The following is a 17,974-nucleotide window of genomic DNA, read 5'->3' on the forward strand; positions in this document are numbered from 1 at the left end:
TAATAATCTAGGGAGTTCATGTTAACAAGTGTATGCTGGGTGCAGGGGACGAAGGGCCAGTAGGGATGGAGAGAGGCCAGTGAACTGCCTGAGTATGTAAGTTTCACAGACTTGGACAGTTATAACTTCAGTGACCCCCATAAACTACTAGAGAATTTGGTACTCTCTACTCTGTGATATGGTGGGTGATGATAAAATGATCAACTGTCCAGATTTTCCAGAACTGTCCAGGTTGTGGCATGGAAAGTCCCATGTCTTACTTGGAAAACCCCTCAGTCCCAGGCAATCTGGGATAGTTGGCCACCCTACAAAATGGTCTTTAGCTGCTTCAGTCATCTTGCTTGGGGTGCTTGCCCTCGTCTTTTGTGCCCAGAGTTGCCCCTTTCCCTTTTTGCAATCACAGAATTTTTTGCTTCAGTATCTGAACATCCTCTCCCATCCACCGTGTTCCCAGCCCTGTGTCTAGGGCCCAGATTGCAACTGTGAGCTCGACCCAAGCTTTCAGTCCCATCTGCTGTTGGACTTGATACCCTAGGACGCAGGGAATTTCATGTCAGGAAGGTGAAGGGTGTTGGGAGGGGGTGTGGGGAGAGAGGGAGAAAAGCAGAAGACCTCTCTTGCTTGAGCTAGCTAACTTCGGACGAGAATGGATAAACAGGCTCCTTTCAAACTGGTTCAGACAAGCTGAGAGAATTCGGTTCCTGCACTGAGCTCATTTTCAAAGGGAAAGCAGAGAACTCAGTTTCGTGTCCTTTCCATTCTAAGGTGCTGTGGTTTGCCCCCAAGTCTTATTACCCTTCAAGCTTCCTTCAAGAATCCTTCAAGCTTCAAGCTTCTTTTTCTTTTGTTAATTACCTTCTACAGAATGCTGACTTCCTTGACTGTGTCCAAGAATAGTCAAAAGGCCAATGGACTAAAGAAAAAAGACCTTTGGTATCCATTCTCAAACCAAGCAGCCATGACTTCGATAAGGTCCATTTGGGATTATTCGTGGCACTGCTTTCTTTTCCCCTCCAATGTGGTGTGCTCTGCAGAGCAGGACTCTTATCCTCCAGGAATAGCTTTAACCAAGATGGTGGGAGATTATGGTGCACATGGGCTCAGCTCCCTCAAGGCTCCCTGGGCTACCAGTCTCCCACACAGGTCTCCTTCTGCAACCCAGAGCTTGTTGGTCAATTGGAAGCACAGGCTCTGTGAAGTGTCTTCCCCTGAGGACCCTTACATGATTCCACACTGTCTTCAGGGAGAAGGGAAGTGTCTTGGCCTGCTCTGTCATCTTTATCCCATCAACCTCTGCTTCCCAAGTCATACCTTCCCCTGCAGCCCTCCTGGGCTACTCACTGCCTCTGGGATGCACTGTGCATCTGCCCAGTCTGCCCCACCTTCCCATTCCCAACCCCCACCCCAGAAAGCCCAATGTATTTTATTCTGATTTTTTTTTTAAAAAGCAGAATTTCAATAATGCCTTGTCTGAGTCACTCATTTAAACATATGGAATTAAACTATAGCAATAACAACAGCAAAACAACTTTCACGTGTGTGTATTTTGTCTCCTGTTCAATTTCAATCTCTTGGAAAGAAGGAGAGGGTCTTAGATGTTTCTTGTTCGATGTCTAGCACGGAGCAATTCACATAGTAGCACTCAATTTTCTACTTATTGAATGAACCAATCTCTTCAAGCCTTGGAACACTCTTTAGTCCAGTGAACTCAAAGCCTGGGGTGTGGAGTGTGATGACTAATTAGAGAGTAGCCAGCATGGTGAAGATTGGGACTGTCAGAGGTCCTACCGTGTAGCAAAGGCAATTCCCTGCAATTAAATCACCTGGGAGGGTAGCTGTGTTTGGCCACGCTCACAACACTGTTACGGGGAAATTCCCCTCTGCCTCTTCCTTTTCCTTCTATGTTATAACCACCACCACCATGGCCATCACCATCCTCACCATCAATTGACTCTCAACTGCCCAGCCCGCAGCGCAGGGCCAGACCTACACCCCAGTTCCTCAACAAGACCGGGTAATAGGGAGATGAGTTCGTTGGGGAGGAAGCCTGGGGTTTTCCGATGAGCCCTCTCTGGACAAAACCGGGCATTTCCCCTGCTCTTTATTGATAGATAAGCAAGAAAGAGGCAGCCCTGGAAAAATAAAGCTAAAAGATCTCTGAAGGGGATCACTCTCCAGGTTCCTAATTATGAGCACAGATAAATGCCCAATTAGACCACTCGAGTCTGCAAGGGCAGCATATTCCACTCGCTATCAGAACTGCTTTGTTGCTGCAAAGGGCTTGGAGATGTCTGTTCCCCAAATCGTCTACAGCCCCAGGCCCTTCAGCAGGAGGAAAGGAGATAGAGGAGAGACGCCCTTTTCTCGTGTCCAGGGATGGACAGGATGGAAGGAAGCCATGCTCTGGGTGCCCCATCGAGTGTTCTCTCTCTGTTGGTGACTGCATTTCTCCAGCTCTGCCAACTCCATCTTTGCCACCATGAGCCGGCAACTGAACATCAAATCTGGTGGTGACGAGGGTGGCTTCAGTGGGCACTCGGCAGTGGGGCTGAGGAAGGCTGTGGGCAGTGTGGCTTCTTACCGTGCAGCTGGCAAAGGAGCTGGGGCTGGCTTTGGCAGCTGAAGCCTCTACATTCTCAGAGGGAATAGGTGTATTTCCCTCAATGTGGCTGGTAACAGTGTTCGGACTGGAGGTTGCAGCTTTGGTCTTGGCTCTGGGTATGGAGGGGCCCGGGCCAGTGGTTTTGCAGGCAGCATGTTTGACAGTGTGGCCCTGGGGCCCATGTGCCCATCCATGTGCCCACCTGGGGGCATCCACCAGGTCACTGTCAACAAGAGCCTCCTGGCCCCCCTCAATGTGGAGCTGGACCCCGAGATCCAGAAGGTGCGTGCCCAGGAGTGGGAGAAGATCAAGGCGCTGAACAACAAGTTTGCTTCCTTGATCGACAAGGTGGGTCTCCCAGGAGGATAAGACAGTCCAGTGAGATGTGAGTGATTCCATGCTGCCTGGGAATGCACGGGGCATTGTGGATAGAAAGGTTGCTGCTGGACCTCAGGAAGGGCGGTGTGATCATAGCAGAGAGAAGAACAGACCTGTGAGCTAGGTGGCATGAAAGAATAAATGAATGTGCTGCTTTCTTTGGGGATTTTACAGAGAAGGGTGGGAAATTGGGTAAAGGGTAGCCCTACCTTGAGAAAGAAGTGATGGGAATCTGGAGAACAGCTGGATGCATCTCCGGCTCTTTAAGGCAGATGAATGGCTGATAGAATCAGCACTAATCAGAGGGAAAGGCTCATGGGAAAGGCTCAGAACAAACACTTAGCTGAGACAGAGGAAGAGCATCTCCTGTGGGCTGGGTCAGGCAACAGAAGAACCCTGTGGAATCTCCTTCTTCAGTGGGTTTTCAGTGATTGGTTTTATTCAAAAGGCTATGGAAGGAGCACTTGTAAAGGATCTTGTTTGCATGGAATTCCATGAGTGGAGAGTCAGGACTGGAGCCAAATGACTTTAGGAAAATCTATGTAACCGGGGACTGGGGGCTGTCAATTGATTTATCCACGGGACACGGTAGCATCCGTGTGATTCCAGGTGTGGTTCCTGGAGCAGCAGAACCAGGTGCTGGGGACTAAGTGGGAGCTTCTACAGCAGCTGGGCCTGAACAACTGTAAGAACAACCTGGAACCCATCCTTGAGGACTACATCAACAACCTGTGCAAGCAGCTGGAGATGCTGTCTGGGGACCAGGTGAGGCTGGACTTGGAGCTAAAGGGCATGCAGGACCTGGTGGAGGCCACAAGAAAAGGTCAGTGGGCCCAGCCAAGGTCATGGGTCATGTTCTCAAAGGTTCCTGGGCTCACTCAATCTCTGTGCCACTTTTTAGGAGAGGAGGGAACAAGCACCAGGGTCAGGGGCTCACACCTCTCCTCTGACTGTGGTGGAAGGACCCCCCCACCTTGTTTGATGAGAACTTCCTACCTGGTTGATGGGAAGAAGTTCCTTTGCTCATTGATCCACTGATTTGTTCAGTGATGGGTTTGGGGAACCTGGATATTTTCCTAGGATCCAGAGAGTGGAATGAAAATGAGGCAACTCAGGGACACAGTACTGCCATCACCAGCCCCTGAAGTGCTCACTTCCAGGAGATCCTGCGGGGACTCTGCATCCCCAGCACTTGCCTGGCCAGTGGGAAGAGTAGGTCACTTGGCCGAGGGGACTGAGACTTCTGCTATCTTCTCTCCTTGTGCACAGGTATGAGATGTAGATTAATCTGCGCAGGGCAGCTGAGAATGAGTTTGTGGTGCTCAAGAAGGTAAGGGAGAGAAGAGCCTATGGACTCTGGTTTCTCTTGAGTTCCCATCCTAAACAACCCTGCTCAGGACTCCAGCCCTGGCCTCCTGGGGAGAGATGGGTGCCTGAATGGAGATGGAGACATATTCTGGCCTCTAGCAAGAAGGAGAAGACACACACCCAGGAAATGGACAGAGGCAGACAGGAGAAAATCTGGTCTGGAAATTGGGAAACTCTGGTCCAGCTCAGCCTTCCTGTGTGACTTGAGGAAACTCACTCTACCTCTCTGGGCTTTGTTTTCTCCAGGTGTCACAGAGGAAGAGCAGGCCCCTTCTTCTTTCCCTATTTCCAAAGATGCAGTGAATAGGAGAGAAAAGCAATATTGAGGAGTTTTATTCATCAACATGCTTCCCTTTGTGGGAAAAAATAGGAAATCAAATGGTTTTTGGGGCAGGGACAGGACAGCAGGTGGGATGAGGGTTGTATTGACCAACGGCTCTGGGTGCCTCTCAGCAGGATGCGGATGCAGCCTACACGGTCAAGGTGGAGCTCCAGGCCAAAGAGGACTCTCTGGACAAAGATATCAAGTTCCTCAAATGTCTGTATGATGCGGTGAGGACACTCCCACCCCTCCCCCACCCGCCTCTTTCCGGCTGAGGGCTTCACCTGGCTCTTCTAGGGAGATGCCAATAGGAGGGATTTAGGATAAACAGAATGTAGGGTGTTTTAATGGAAAAGTGCAAAGCCCTGCACTGGGAGACCACAGAAGTGTAGGATTCTGGTCCCCGGAGGCTATACACACAGGAGACAATCTCATTGGGACCATGGTAATGATCCCATGAGGTAAAAATGACCCCATGAGGTCCTACTAAAACACAGATTCTTGATACTGTGAATTGCAGGAAATGCCTCCCACGGCCTGCTACCCACGCAGGGTGCATCCTGCCATGTGAGCCTCTTCCTTGGCCCCAACCGACAGATTTGGGGGGTAAAATCCATACATCTATGACCATTTTGACAAGAGTACCAAGACCACCCAGTGGAGGAAAACAATATCTTCAACAGATAGTGCTGGGACAATTTGATTCCTACAATGCAAAAGAGTGAAGTTGGACCCCTATTTCACACCATATACAAAATTAACTCAAAATGGATTAACAACCTAAATATAAGAGCTAAAACCATAAAACTCTTACAACTAAATGTAGGGGATCGGATTTGGGTATATATTCTTAGATATGGCACCGAAAACACAGGCAACCAAAGAGAACATAGAGAAATTGGACTTCATTAAAATTAAAAATTTCTATACATCAAAGGACATTACCAAGAACATGAGAAGATAGCTTAGAGAATGAGAGGAAATATTTGCAAATCATGTATCTGATTAGAGTCTAGTACCCAAAACATACAAAGAACTCCTACAACTCAATAACAAAAAGACAACCCAATTTAAAAATGATCAAAGGAATTTAATAGACCTTTCTTCAAAGAAGATATACAAATGGCCAACAAGCACATGAAGAGATGCTCAACATTATCAGTCATCAGGGAAATGCAAATCCAAACCACAAATTGGTACCACATCACACCCACTAGGATGGCTATGATAAAAAATAATGGAAAATAAAAAGTGTTGGCAGAGGTGTGGAGAAATTGGAACCTTTGTACATTGCTGGAGGGGATGTAAAATTGTTCAGCCACTGTGGAAAACATTTGGGCAGTTCCTCGAAAAGTTAAACATAGAAATGTCATATGATCGAGCAATTCCATTCTCAGGTCTACAGCCAAAAGAATTGAAAACAGGTGCATAAACAAATATATGTATGTGCATGGTCATAGCAGCACTGTTCACAATAGCCAAAGGTGGAAATAGTCTGCTATGGTCGGCATGTGTGTCTCCCCAAAATTCATGTGTTAAAATCCTACCTCCCAAAGATGATGGTATTAGGAGGTGGGGCTTTTGGGAGGCGCTTACATTATGAGGGTGAACCCTCATAAATGGGATTAGTGTTTTAATAAACGAGACCCCACAGAGCTCCCTGGCCCTTTCCACCATGTGAGGACAGAGCAAGAAAGCATTGGTTATGAATCAGGAAGATGGTCCTCTCCAGAATTCGACCATGCTGGTGCCTTCACATTGGACTTCTCAGCCTCCAGAACCCTGAGGGAGAAATTGCTATTGTTTATAAGCTGCCAGAATGGTATTTGTTAATAGTAGCCTGAAAGGACTAAGACACAGCCCTAATGTCCATCAATGTATGAATGGATGAAAAAATTGTGGTATACACTTTACAACGGAATATTATTCAACCATAAAAAGGAAGGAAGTATATGCTAAAGTGTGGAAAAACCTTGAAAACATTCTGCTAAGTGAAAGAAGCCAGACCCCTAAGGTCACATATTGTATGATTCCATTCATACGAAAGGTCTAGAATAGGTAAATCATAGAGGTTTGGTGATTGCAGGGATTGGGGTAAGGGGGATGAGTAGTGCCCACTAGTGGGTACTGGGTTTCTTTTTGGTGTGATAAAAATATTTGGAACTAGATAGAGGTGGTGGTTGCACAGCTTCGTGAATGTACTAAATGCCACTGAATTTTCCCTTTAAAATGGTTATTTTTATGGTATGTGAATCTAACTCAAATAAAAAATAAAATTGTGGGGGGGTAGCAGAGAAGAGGCCAGAGAAATGGTGTCCCTGGAGTTGGCTTCCAGCCTTTCTCACCATATGTCAGATAGCAACCTGGAATACAGATAGGGCGAGCAGTGGCACCCAGTAGAGAGATAGAGATAACTTACCCTCCACTTGATTGGCAGAGGGCAAGCCTGGGGGTTGGGGGACCTCTGTCTTCACCTGTCTCTGGTATGTGGCAAATGCCTGGCCCTGAATGCTTGCTCAGTAATTGCAGAATAAGTCACTGATGCAAAAGAGGATGGCAGTCACAATGGCTGTGCCCTGTCTCCTGGAACCTCCTCCACTCTTTCTTGCCTCTCCTCCCTCTGCCTTTCCTTCTGCCTTTCATTTCCCATTTCCTGATCTTTGCAAACGTCCCAAGCTTGCTTCCAAGCCTGGTGTAGTGTGAGGCTTTAACTAATTCATCCACGTTAATTGGTAGAGAAAGTCCCATTAAAACGGATGCTCTGACCTTGAGAAGTCAGTTGGTCTACCCTCCTACCCGTGGGAAGGGATATTCTTTCTTGCTTTCATGGTCTCAGGGATGTTGAATGAATGAAAGAATTTGATTCTCTCAGTTGGTTTCCAGCTGGGAGTCACCACATTCCCCATTATTAAAAAAGGATATAATAAAAACAGGACAATCTGATCTCACCTGTGTGCCACTAACAGCGAGGAATGGAGACATGGAGATCTGAAAGCGATAGCTAGTCTACTATGGGGCCCATTGTCGGGTGGACTGTCAACAGAAACCGGGGTACACATGCATAGACACACGCTCATTGGCTCACAGATTCAAGTCTATGGAAGATGTTCAAAATACTTAACAACTGGTACAATCAGGCACCAACTCATCAAAGTAGTTGTCAGCCACAGACAACCGAGACAGTCATGCCAGTCCCTGGGCACCATTCTGCTTAAGTTCGTGTTAATGACCACCCGCATGTAGATGTGGACCCCCACGTGCCCTCTGACACATATGGGAGAACATCTTTCAGCTGGTGAGCAGTGCTCACAATTCATATCATGATCCTGAGCCTGGGTCCAAGGAGCAGAGAGCATCACCTGGCCTCGGAGGGAACTGTTAGGCTGGAGGGATGCACACAGCACTTAGGCAATAGGGTTGTGTGCAGAAAGGTGCAGCTGACCCAGGGAGGGCTTGGGGGAGGTTTCTTAGAGGACGGGTGTCTTGGTTTGTCTTAAAGGGTAGGACAAGCCTGCCCTGGTGGGCAGGAGGCTGGAAGAACAGCCCAGAGCATGTCATCAGAGAAAAGCATGATGCATGTGAGAAACATGCAATCGTCTCATAAGCACACCTACCCAAGTCCTGAAATTACAATTGTCTTCAAAAGAGTAAAGCAGGCTGAGAAGGGGAGCGGGGTGGGGGTCAGTTCCGCTGCCTAGAGAGTCCGGGACAGGAAGAAGAGTGTGGGAAAAGTGAGTGCTGGTGAGCTCAGTTTTTCACACCGTGCAGGCCCCTGCACTGGACATTTGCACATGAGAAAGCCAGGAGAGTGTAGAGGCTACGAGCACAGATGGTAGCCAGGCTGCCTGGGCTGAACCCTGGATCAAATCCTGGCTCAGCTACTCACTAGCTGTGCAACCATCAGTAAGTTACTTAACTTCCTTGTGCCTCAGTATCTTCATCTGTAAAATGGGGATAACAACAGACCTGCCTCACAGGGCCACTGTGAGCATTAAATGAGTTAATATATGTGTAGTGCTTAGAGCAGTGCCCAGCAGAGCTCACACTGTGTTAGCTATTATCATTACCATCATTATTATTATTTACAAGGTGCCTCCCATCCACCTCTGGGAGTAGGTGGAGCAGGTATTAGCACCCTCCTTTTTAGAGATGTGGAAACATAGGCTTAGGAAGTTGGGAGACCTGTCCATGGTCACGTGGCAGGGACAAGACCTGGGTCCTCAGAGTCCTGAGTCCACACACTTCGCCAGAGGCTTGGGGTGGGGCTGGAGGAAGGAGATGGCCAGCAAAACTCAAAGGAGATGGTCCCGGCCATGGAGCTGAGCAAGGAGGAAGCGAGGGGGATGGGGCTGCCCAGGAAGGCACCTCTCTGGCAGCCAAGCAGCAGGATGGGAGCAGAGCTGAGTGTCTGGCAGGACAGTCCTCCTCGGCCTTTATACCCCAGCTCCTCTGGGGTGAGCTCACCTTCAGCTTTGCCAGCTGCAAACCTGCTGAACAGCTGTCCTGCCCCCAGATGCGTGGCTCTGATTGTGGCCAAGTCCCCCACGGACTGTGCTCCATCCAGCTAGCTTGGGGCTGTGTAGTCTTTCCCGAGAGAAGGTAGGTCAATCGCTACTGGCAGAGGCTTGTCAGGGTTACTGGCAGGAGCTCCAAAGAGAAGACAGACCCTTGCTTCTTACTCCTGAGGGCCAGCTTGGTGCTATTGGTAAGCCTGGGCACATGCAGGCTGTGCATAGAGAAAGCCAGTGAGAGGGAGTCTGCCCCTGATTAGTCAGGGAAGCTGTCCTCCTCCCATCAATTGTAAGCTGATTTCTCTGCTAGTCATTTGACAGGTGGGTTGGGAGCATCAGTGTGTGGTCATTCACAGGGGGCTTGGCCATGGGCATTAGTTTTGGTGGTGTAAGGACTCTCTTGAGGAACAGAATAGTGTGGTGGGGAAGAGGTCTCCACAGTGTTCTGAAGTCAGACCTGGCTTCCACCTTGGCCCCACCACTTACCAGCTGTGTGACTTTGTGTGGCTAAGCCAGCCACATAGTCAGCTTTGTGGACATGTGGAGAGTCATTCATCCTGTCTATGCCTCTGTTTCTTCATCTCTACAATGGAGATACTAACCTACCTCTTGGGGTCACTGTCGGATTCACGAAAGAAAATGCATGTGAAGATGTTGGCACGATGCCTGACACATACTAAGTGCTCCCCAAATGGTGGTTATTGTTATTGTCATTTTTATCTCCGAGAGCTAGGGTAGGGGTGTTGAGAAGGAGAACCACCAAAGGTCTGGAAGAGGCCTCAAGGGATCATCCAGTCCAGATAGGCCCTGACTTTCCATGGATAAGAAATGATTGCTCCCATTTTGTGGGTCGGCAAAAGCATGGAGGTAATGCCGTGCCCAAGCTCATCTCCAGGGTAGGGAAGGTAAGGTTGGATGCTCAGCCTCCTGCCTCCAGACCTAGTACTGGGGACTGGAGGGCTATGCTGGCCACATGACAGTGAGGCACCAAGGACAAGTCAGCCCAGGACAAATCCTATGTTGTGATGGCCAGTGGCCATCAAAGCCTCACCTCCCCACAGCTCTGGACCCTGGCTCGGAGGATTCCCTGCTGCCTCTGCTCTCTTCAGGGGCTGCCACCTGCTCTGTGGCTTCTTACCTCTAAGCCTTTTCACCTCTAGGAGATCAAAGTGTTCTGAAGTTTGAGGTCTGGGGGGATGGGAATGGACTGACTTTTGGCTGGGCTGGTCAAACCTCATTAAGGAGTAAAGTCTGGAGACGTGGAAAGAAAGACAAACATGAAGACAGTCACCTCTGTGAAAAAGGTGGTCTGCCTGGGGTGAGAGGGAAACAGGCTCAAAAGCCTGGAGGGTTTCTAAATAATTTTAGTCTCTAGAGGAGTATAATCCCATAACCCCAGGCAACCAGAGAAGATGGGTGCATCCTATCGATCATCCAGATGTGGAGTCCAGATGTGGTGTCCTGGGTGTAGGGTTTTCTCTTTGGTCAATGCTTAGTCCTATGAACAGACATGAAAAAGTCAAGACTGGTTAAACCAAACCAGATCTGCTGGACGCAAGCTGTTTGGTGACCAATTCCGTCTCAACACTGAATACCAGACGGTTTTCTAATGTCCTGTGTTTCTGACTTTAAGGGACACAACCTTGTTTAAACAGTAGCTGCGCTCATGTACAATTAAGGGAAGTCACGTTAAAGAAAATTCCCAAACCAAACAAGAGAGGTGTATGCACACCCACCAGCTCTGGTCAGTTTCCCGGCCCAGTGAGGACACAGTGGCATGGGGAGCTCCATCTGTCCATCTGGCTCTGTAAGCCATGCTTGCTCTAGGGAAGATGGTTCTGAGGAGCAGGACTAGGGGAGGAGGAGGAGGCATGAGCAGAGATGCAGTTGGAGGCTGATGCAGGAATTTAGAACACCCAGAAGTCCTTGGTCCATTGAGCCTCGCTGAGCTTGAGATGTTAGAAAATGAAGAGCAGACTCCCTTCTTTAGAATGGTCAACCTTTTCAAAGATGAACCCTGCCTGACTCTGTTCCAGTACTTTCAAGCTCACCCCTGCCCTGGGCTGGTTTGGCCACAGTGGGTTCAGAGTGATCCGATGCATGGGTTATGGGGACACATATCTGGGTTCAGTTCTGGGCTCCACCACTTATTAAACTGTTGAACCTTGGAAAGAAGACCAACTTCTCTATGCCTCAGTTTCCTTTACACAAAATAGGGCTAATGATGCACCCACCTCACGCAGATGTTGTGAGGGGTAAAGGAGAAAATTCAGGGGAGCGCTTTGCAAAGCTCCCTGGGAATGACGGGTGTGACTGTTTTTGTCGTGGCTCAACACCTCTGGGCGTTGGGCTCCAGGTGCGGATCCTGGAGCAGCAGAACTAGGTGCTGGGGACCAAGTGGGAGCTGCTGCAGCAGCTGGACCTGAACAACTGTAAGAACAACCTGGAGCCTATCCTCGAGAGCTGCACCAGCAACCTGCGCAAGCAGCTGGAGATGCTGTCCGGGGGCCGGATGAGGCTGGACTCGGACCTGAGGAACGTGCGGGATGTGGTGGAGGACTACAAGAAGAGATGAGCTGGGAGGGGACCCCCTGTAGCTACACGACTGTCCCTGTCCCTTTTGAGTTCGTCAAGCAGGAGTGGGCAGCTGCCCCAGCTTAACATTTTTGGAGGTGGAGGGAGGCAGTGTTCCTTGTCATACTAAGCAGAATCACCCCCAAGAAAATGGAAACTTGCTCCCTGCTCCTCCAGCCTGGCACTTAGGACAGATGTGAGATTTCCTACAGGAGATTCATGCCACACGCTCCTTCCTCATTTTTTAAAAAATTAATTAATTTATTTTATGTTTATTTTTGGCTGTGTTGGGTCTTCGTTTCTGTGCGAGGGCTTTCTCCAGCTGCGGCGAGCGGGAGCCACTCTTCATCGCGGTGCGCTGGCCTCTCACTGCTGCGGCCTCTCCCATTGTGGAGCACAGGCTCCAGACGCGCAGGCTCAGTAGTTGTGGCTCACGGGCCTAGCTGCTCTGCGGCATGTGAGATCTTCCTGGACTGGGGCACGAACCCGTGTTCCCTGCACTGGCAGGCAGATTCCTAACCACTGTGCCACCAGGGAAGCCCTCCTTCCTCATTTTTGAAGCTGGATCTTCAATAATCTCCTTCTTCCAAAATTGGTGACCACATCTCCTCCTCCTGGAAGCCTTCCTTGCCTGGCTGGCTGTACTGGCCCTGGACTCTGCAGTCCCTCAGCATCTGTGCCCTCTCTCAGGGTCTTCCCTGGGCAAATGCGAGACATATTAACCGACAGAGCACTGGCATTCCTGCAGGTATGAGGAAGAAATCAACAGGCAGACAGTGGCAGAGAATGGGTTTGTGCTGCTCAGAAAAGTGAGGGGTAGGCAGGTCTTGGATCTGGGGCTGGCCTGGGACCTGGAGGAGCTGAGCCTGCCAGTGTGCTCTGCTTTCAAAGAAAGTGAACTGATTCAGAAATAGCGAGGGGAAGGCAGGGGAAAACCACGATGCAAGAGTATCCAGAGAAGGGAATAAAACGGCAGAGAGGATGATGGCATTCTTGAGTGTCTAATGGGGTCAGGGTTTGTCCACAGTGAAGAACAATGGAGGGTGACACACAGGGGCTCTCCCTGCAGTTGTGGGCCTGGCTCAGATGTCACAGTGATGACTGACAGCAGCCTCGATGGGTTCCCTTCCTTAGAGGGGCACCCCACCCCTACCGCCATGGGAGCCCATTCTCAGGATGGGGCAGGGCTGGGCCTTTTGCTCCTTCCTCCCCTTTCCCAGGAACCTCCCAAAGAGAAGAGGTGGCTATTTCCCTGCGCAGGGGACCCAGGCTGGGGTGTGTGCTGCCTTCTGGGCTGCACTGGCAGTGACTTGGGGATGGCTGGGCTATCTTTCAGGACGTGGTTGCAGCTTATGCTAATAAGGTGGAGCTGCAGGCCAAGGTGGACTCCATGGACCAGGAGATCAAGTTCTTCAAGTGTCTCTATGAAGCTGTAAGTCCGTCTCTTCATTCCACCCCTCTGAGGGCTGCCAGCAGGTAAAACTCTATTCTGGGGCTGGGAGGGGCACCCAGGCCCCAGCTCTCAACCACTCATCTCCATTTCAGCCCTCAGAGGCTCCTCATGTCCTCTCTGGGTGGGAAGGAAATGGTCCTGGCCTTATCTCCATAGCAGCAGGACTCTGTCTGGGACCTGGAGGGAACTCGTTTTGCCCAGAGAGCAACAGCCTTGGTTTGGAGCCCCTAAATTGGCATCACCAGGATTTGCTTACCTTGGGAGGGAGGTTGTTGGCCTCCATCAGTCAAGTCCTGAGACCATTACTGTTTCCCCTTCCAGGGATCGCTCAGATCCAGTCCCACATCAGTGACATGTCTGTCATCCTGTCCATGGACAACAACCATGACCTGAACCTGGACAGCATCATTGATGAGGTCCGAGGAGATCACCCTGAAGAGCAAGGCCGAGGCTGAGACGCTATACCAGACCAAGGTGAGCTTGGCTGAGGCCAGGCCGGGGAAGGTGACCCCAGTAGGCATGAGGGCTGGGCCGGAATGTCTAGTTAAGTGTCCAGTGTGGCCTGCCCCCATGACATCGCCAACCCCAAGCCACCATGTATTCCCACGACACGCTCATCACCCCCATCCATGGCTCTGCCCTTTGGGTCCCCAGTTCCAAGAACAGCAGCTGGCAGCTGGCCAGCATGGGGATGACCTCACAAACACCAAGAATGAGATCTCAGAGCTCACCCGGCTCATCCAGAGGATCCGCTCAGAGATTGAGAACGTGAAGAAGCAGGTGAGGTGGCTGGTTGCCTTTGCGTGGGGTGGACAGGCACAGTTGGAGGAGGATGAGTGGGCCGAGAGCATCAGCCTCCCAAATCTCTGCCCAGGGGAGGAAAGGGACCAAAGAGGTCACTGTGTCAAACCCTTAGAACAGGTGTCCCTGGGGCGTCTCATCTGCAACTTGCCCCAAGGACCCCTGCTTTGAAGCCCCCTCCCCTAGGAAGATTCCTCTCACCCGACAGGGTGGGCTAGGACCACATCCCTCTGCCCCTCCTGCCCTGATCAATGTGCTCTCCTGGCACTTGTGTCTCCCCTGTACTTGTCAGGCTTCTGTAATTGCCAGACACCTGCATGTCCCTTCTTCCACTGGACCAGAGGGAGGCAGAGAGCTGGCTACTTTGCTCCCGTTGTTTTCCCAGCGTCTAGTACAGTGCCGGGCACAGAGTAGCTGCTTAATAAACATTTGTTGATTCAGTGATTGAGGAGAAGGGGGCTCAGAGAGCACCCCTTCAAGGTTCTTCCGTGGATATCTATTAAGGCCTTACTCGGAGTACTGCTCCTGGGAACATAGGCAACAGTCTCAGTTCTAGTAGGTGGGGAGACAAGATTCTCATATACATTAACAATAGCAGCATCTCCTGTCATTTTATCACACTGAATCCTCCCAAAGACCCTGTGAGGCAAGCCTTACCTGTTGTTACAGATGAGGAAACTGGGGTTCAGAGAGGTTAAGAGTGTTGCACTGCAGTAAGTGGTGGAGTTGTGATCCGAACCAAGGTCTCCTGACTCCTGGTCCAGTGCTCTTTCCACTCTCCCATGGGTTTTAACACTTAGAAGCTCTGGGACATTGGGCAAGTTACTTGTCTGCACTGCAAAGGGTGTTGTGAGGACTGGATGAGTCAAGTTATATAAAAGCCATGTGTAGGGCTGAGCACAGTGCCGGGCGTATGGTAAGCACTTGGGAAATAATTGTTTGTCCTGGGGTATCTCCTTCCCCATGCCTTCATCTGTGACCCCATGCACCTGAGAAGCCACTGTTGTTGTACCTGCAATACCATATTCCAGTGATCTGTCCTCCTAGACTTTAAACAACTCAAGAGTAGAAGGCTGAGCTTACTCTTACTCATTTTGTATACTCAGAGCAGGGTGGCCAAATAAAGACTTTGCAAGGTACTGAGTGGCACTGAATTAGCCATCAACTCAGGGGGGCAGGATGCACTACTTTTCATCACCACCAATGTCTAAACAGAGTGGAGATAAAGCTAAGAAAGGACTTGCTGACCCCAGAAGGGGCTCCAACTAGAAGAGGAACCGGGAGTCTGAAGGGTGGAGGTAGGAATCTCTGCTCCAGAATCTGAAAGAATGAGTGGGACTTGGAGGTGGACGATTCCAGTGAGCCCTTCCAGTTTCCAACCTCTGTAATTCCCCATTTAGGCTTCCAACCTGGAGACGGCCATCGCCGATGCTGAGCAGCATGGGGACAACGCCCTGAAGGATGTCAGGGCCAAGCTGGATGAACTCCTCCAAAGAGGAGCTGGCCAGGATGATGCGTGAGTAACAGGGGCTCATGAGCCTGATGCTAGCCCTGGACATGGAGATCGCCACCTACCACAAGCTGCTGGAGAGCGAGGAGTGCCGGTGAGGGAGCGATGCTCTGGCAGGAAGGCCACAGGGGTTTGGGAAGGACCAAAGGAGAAAGTCTAACACATCTTAATCCAGAAGAGATGAGTTCTTGGGGAATGAAGGGGTGGTGATGCTAGGAATAATAATAGAATTAATAATACTACCCAGACACGAGGGCTTACTTCATACCAGGCACTGTGCTACGTGGATTGGTTCATTCAGTCCTCACCACTTCCCTGCCTGTACCTGGGTACACTACCCACCCCCCCAAAAAAAAACTTTACTGTGTTAGGCCTTCTTGTTCTCTCTTCCTTAATTGTCCAGGTACAAGATGAGCTTGTGAGTGCTGTCCCAGGGCAACCGCTCCAGCATCACCAGTGCTCTTGGGAGAACGAAAGCCTCAATGCCTGGGAGGCTGACCCTTGGGAAGAGTCCATGCCGTCCCCACAAGCACACCTCATGAGAACTACTGTTTGATAGATTTTTGCCTGGTTACCCCAAAGATTCAAGGGTGGCTCCCATAGCTTCTGGAGCTCTGCTTGTGCCAAAGGAGCCCTGGTATTTCCATAGGTGCCTACTGAGTTCAGAAACCCACATTAGGCCAGTGGGGGCACTAGCTTTGAGGTTAATAGATTGTGGGTTGAATGACTGCTTGTTCTTATTTTATTTCTCCCCTAACAGGATGTCAGGAGAATTTCCCTCCCCTGTCAGCATCTGTAAGTACTTGTGTTCTTGGACCTAAAATTGTAGAATGTGTGGACTTGAAAGGGCCTTAGTTATACCCTGTGTGTAGAGATGAGGAATCTAAGGACCAGAGAGGGGAAAACTTTGCCTGAGATCACACAGCCAGACGGCAGGGCATGTCCAGCAATCAGGCCTCCTGACTCCCAGCCCAATGCTCCTTCCTTCTTATCATTCTGTCTCCCTGTTCTGAGGGCAGCTAGGAAGGTTATCACTATGGTGATGAGGAACCAAAGGACACAGTGCAAGAAGGTGAGTATGGGTGTGTGTGAGGCCTGGGGAGCCAGGTTGCAAGTTATGATGAGACCTGGGCTGGGGAATTGGTAAATGGGGGACCTCGGAGGTCAAGCTGAAAGTGTTCGATCTCTGGATTTCTCATCAGGGCTAAGAGTTAAATCATAGCTTCCAAAAGATGCCATCTGGAGGACAGACAGTAGGAGGGAGAGGTTGGAAGCTGGGAAGTTTAGAAAAAGACTAATAAAAGAGGCAGGGTGTTCAGAATGACAGGTGGGTCCATTGGTACCTGGACCAAAGAGGTGGACCTCTGAGAGTTAAGAATCAGCTAGATTGGATATAAGCTGGGCAAGCCAAGGGCAACGCATGGAGGAAGCTCTCTCTGAGATATTTTCCCCAGTGGGGACGGGGTTGGCTGTGACTGGGTCCCCCACCCAACCCATTGTTCCAAGAAGAGCCCCACCTGTCCTGGGGAAAGGCGGCCTCCTCCAGTCACGCCCCCAGCTGTGCTTGTGGGGTGTTGACCCTGCTCTCCCCCTGCAGCCATCATTAGCAGCACCAGCGGCAGCAGTGGCTATGGCTTCTGGCCCAACTTGGTCAGCGGAGGCTATGTGGGCAACGGCAGCAGCTGCATCTCTGGAGTGTGCAGCATCCGTGGCAGGGAGGGCCAGAACCAGAGCAGCACCATTGACTACAAGGATGCCCTGGGGAAGGGCTCCAGCCCGAGTGCCCCCTCCAAGAAAGCCAGTCCGTAGAGAGGGCTGCTCTCCCGCCACCTCTTCGTCCCAGCTCTGGCTCCCATGTGCGCTCTCCCTAGCCTGCTCTCATCCCCACTCCTACCCTGATGGCTCTGCTTTTGTGCCTCCAGTGCTGGCCTTGGCCACCCACCTGTGTCATCCTGAACCTGGACAGGTGTGGACGACTAACCCTGGTGAAATTTATCCCCGACACGCTCGGAGTTCGCCTCCTTGGCTGTGGTCCCTGAGCCATGCCACCAGCTCCCAGTCTTCGATCCTCTGCACAGCCTCTGGCTCAGTCACTAATTACTCTCTCTGGCCCCGTGGGTCTCAGACTGAGGCCTCGCTCTCACACTGGGGCCTTTGTACCAGCTCCTACTAACTGCCTGTGGTAGGAGCGGCTCTGCATTCAGGAAAAAGAGGGGTGAAAGACAAACGACCAAGTGAGGCCATCCCTGCCCCTCCCTGGCTGGCTCATGACTCATTCTGAGTGGACCAAGTACAACTCAGGGTCTCCTTCTTCATTCTCCTGCACCCACAAGCAGGGAAGAGGAGGCCTGTTCGTTTCTACTTTCTTCTTAAAGGCCCTCCTGCTGCATCCTCAATAAACAGCATGATCTGATGCCTTGGCCTCTTGAGTAGTTAAGGTGTGCACATGGACCTC

General features: G+C 50.6%; 1 pseudogene across 1 annotated transcript; it reads left to right on the plus strand.

Annotated features, from left to right (window-relative positions):
* Positions 1 to 2,457: 2,457 nt before the first annotated feature.
* LOC308625727 (keratin, type II cytoskeletal 71-like) lies at positions 2,458 to 17,328 on the plus strand (annotated as a pseudogene). Its single transcript has 9 exons — positions 2,458 to 2,950; positions 11,538 to 11,752; positions 12,504 to 12,564; positions 13,092 to 13,191; positions 13,530 to 13,682; positions 13,863 to 13,988; positions 15,410 to 15,613; positions 16,280 to 16,314; positions 17,117 to 17,328. The product of its transcript is annotated as a keratin, type II cytoskeletal 71-like (transcript).
* The last annotated feature ends 646 nt before the right edge of the window (positions 17,329 to 17,974 follow it).

This window comes from Mesoplodon bidens (genome assembly GCF_964165515.1).
Source record: "Mesoplodon bidens genome assembly, chromosome: 11".
In the NCBI taxonomy this organism is placed as follows: Eukaryota; Metazoa; Chordata; class Mammalia; order Artiodactyla; family Ziphiidae; genus Mesoplodon; species Mesoplodon bidens.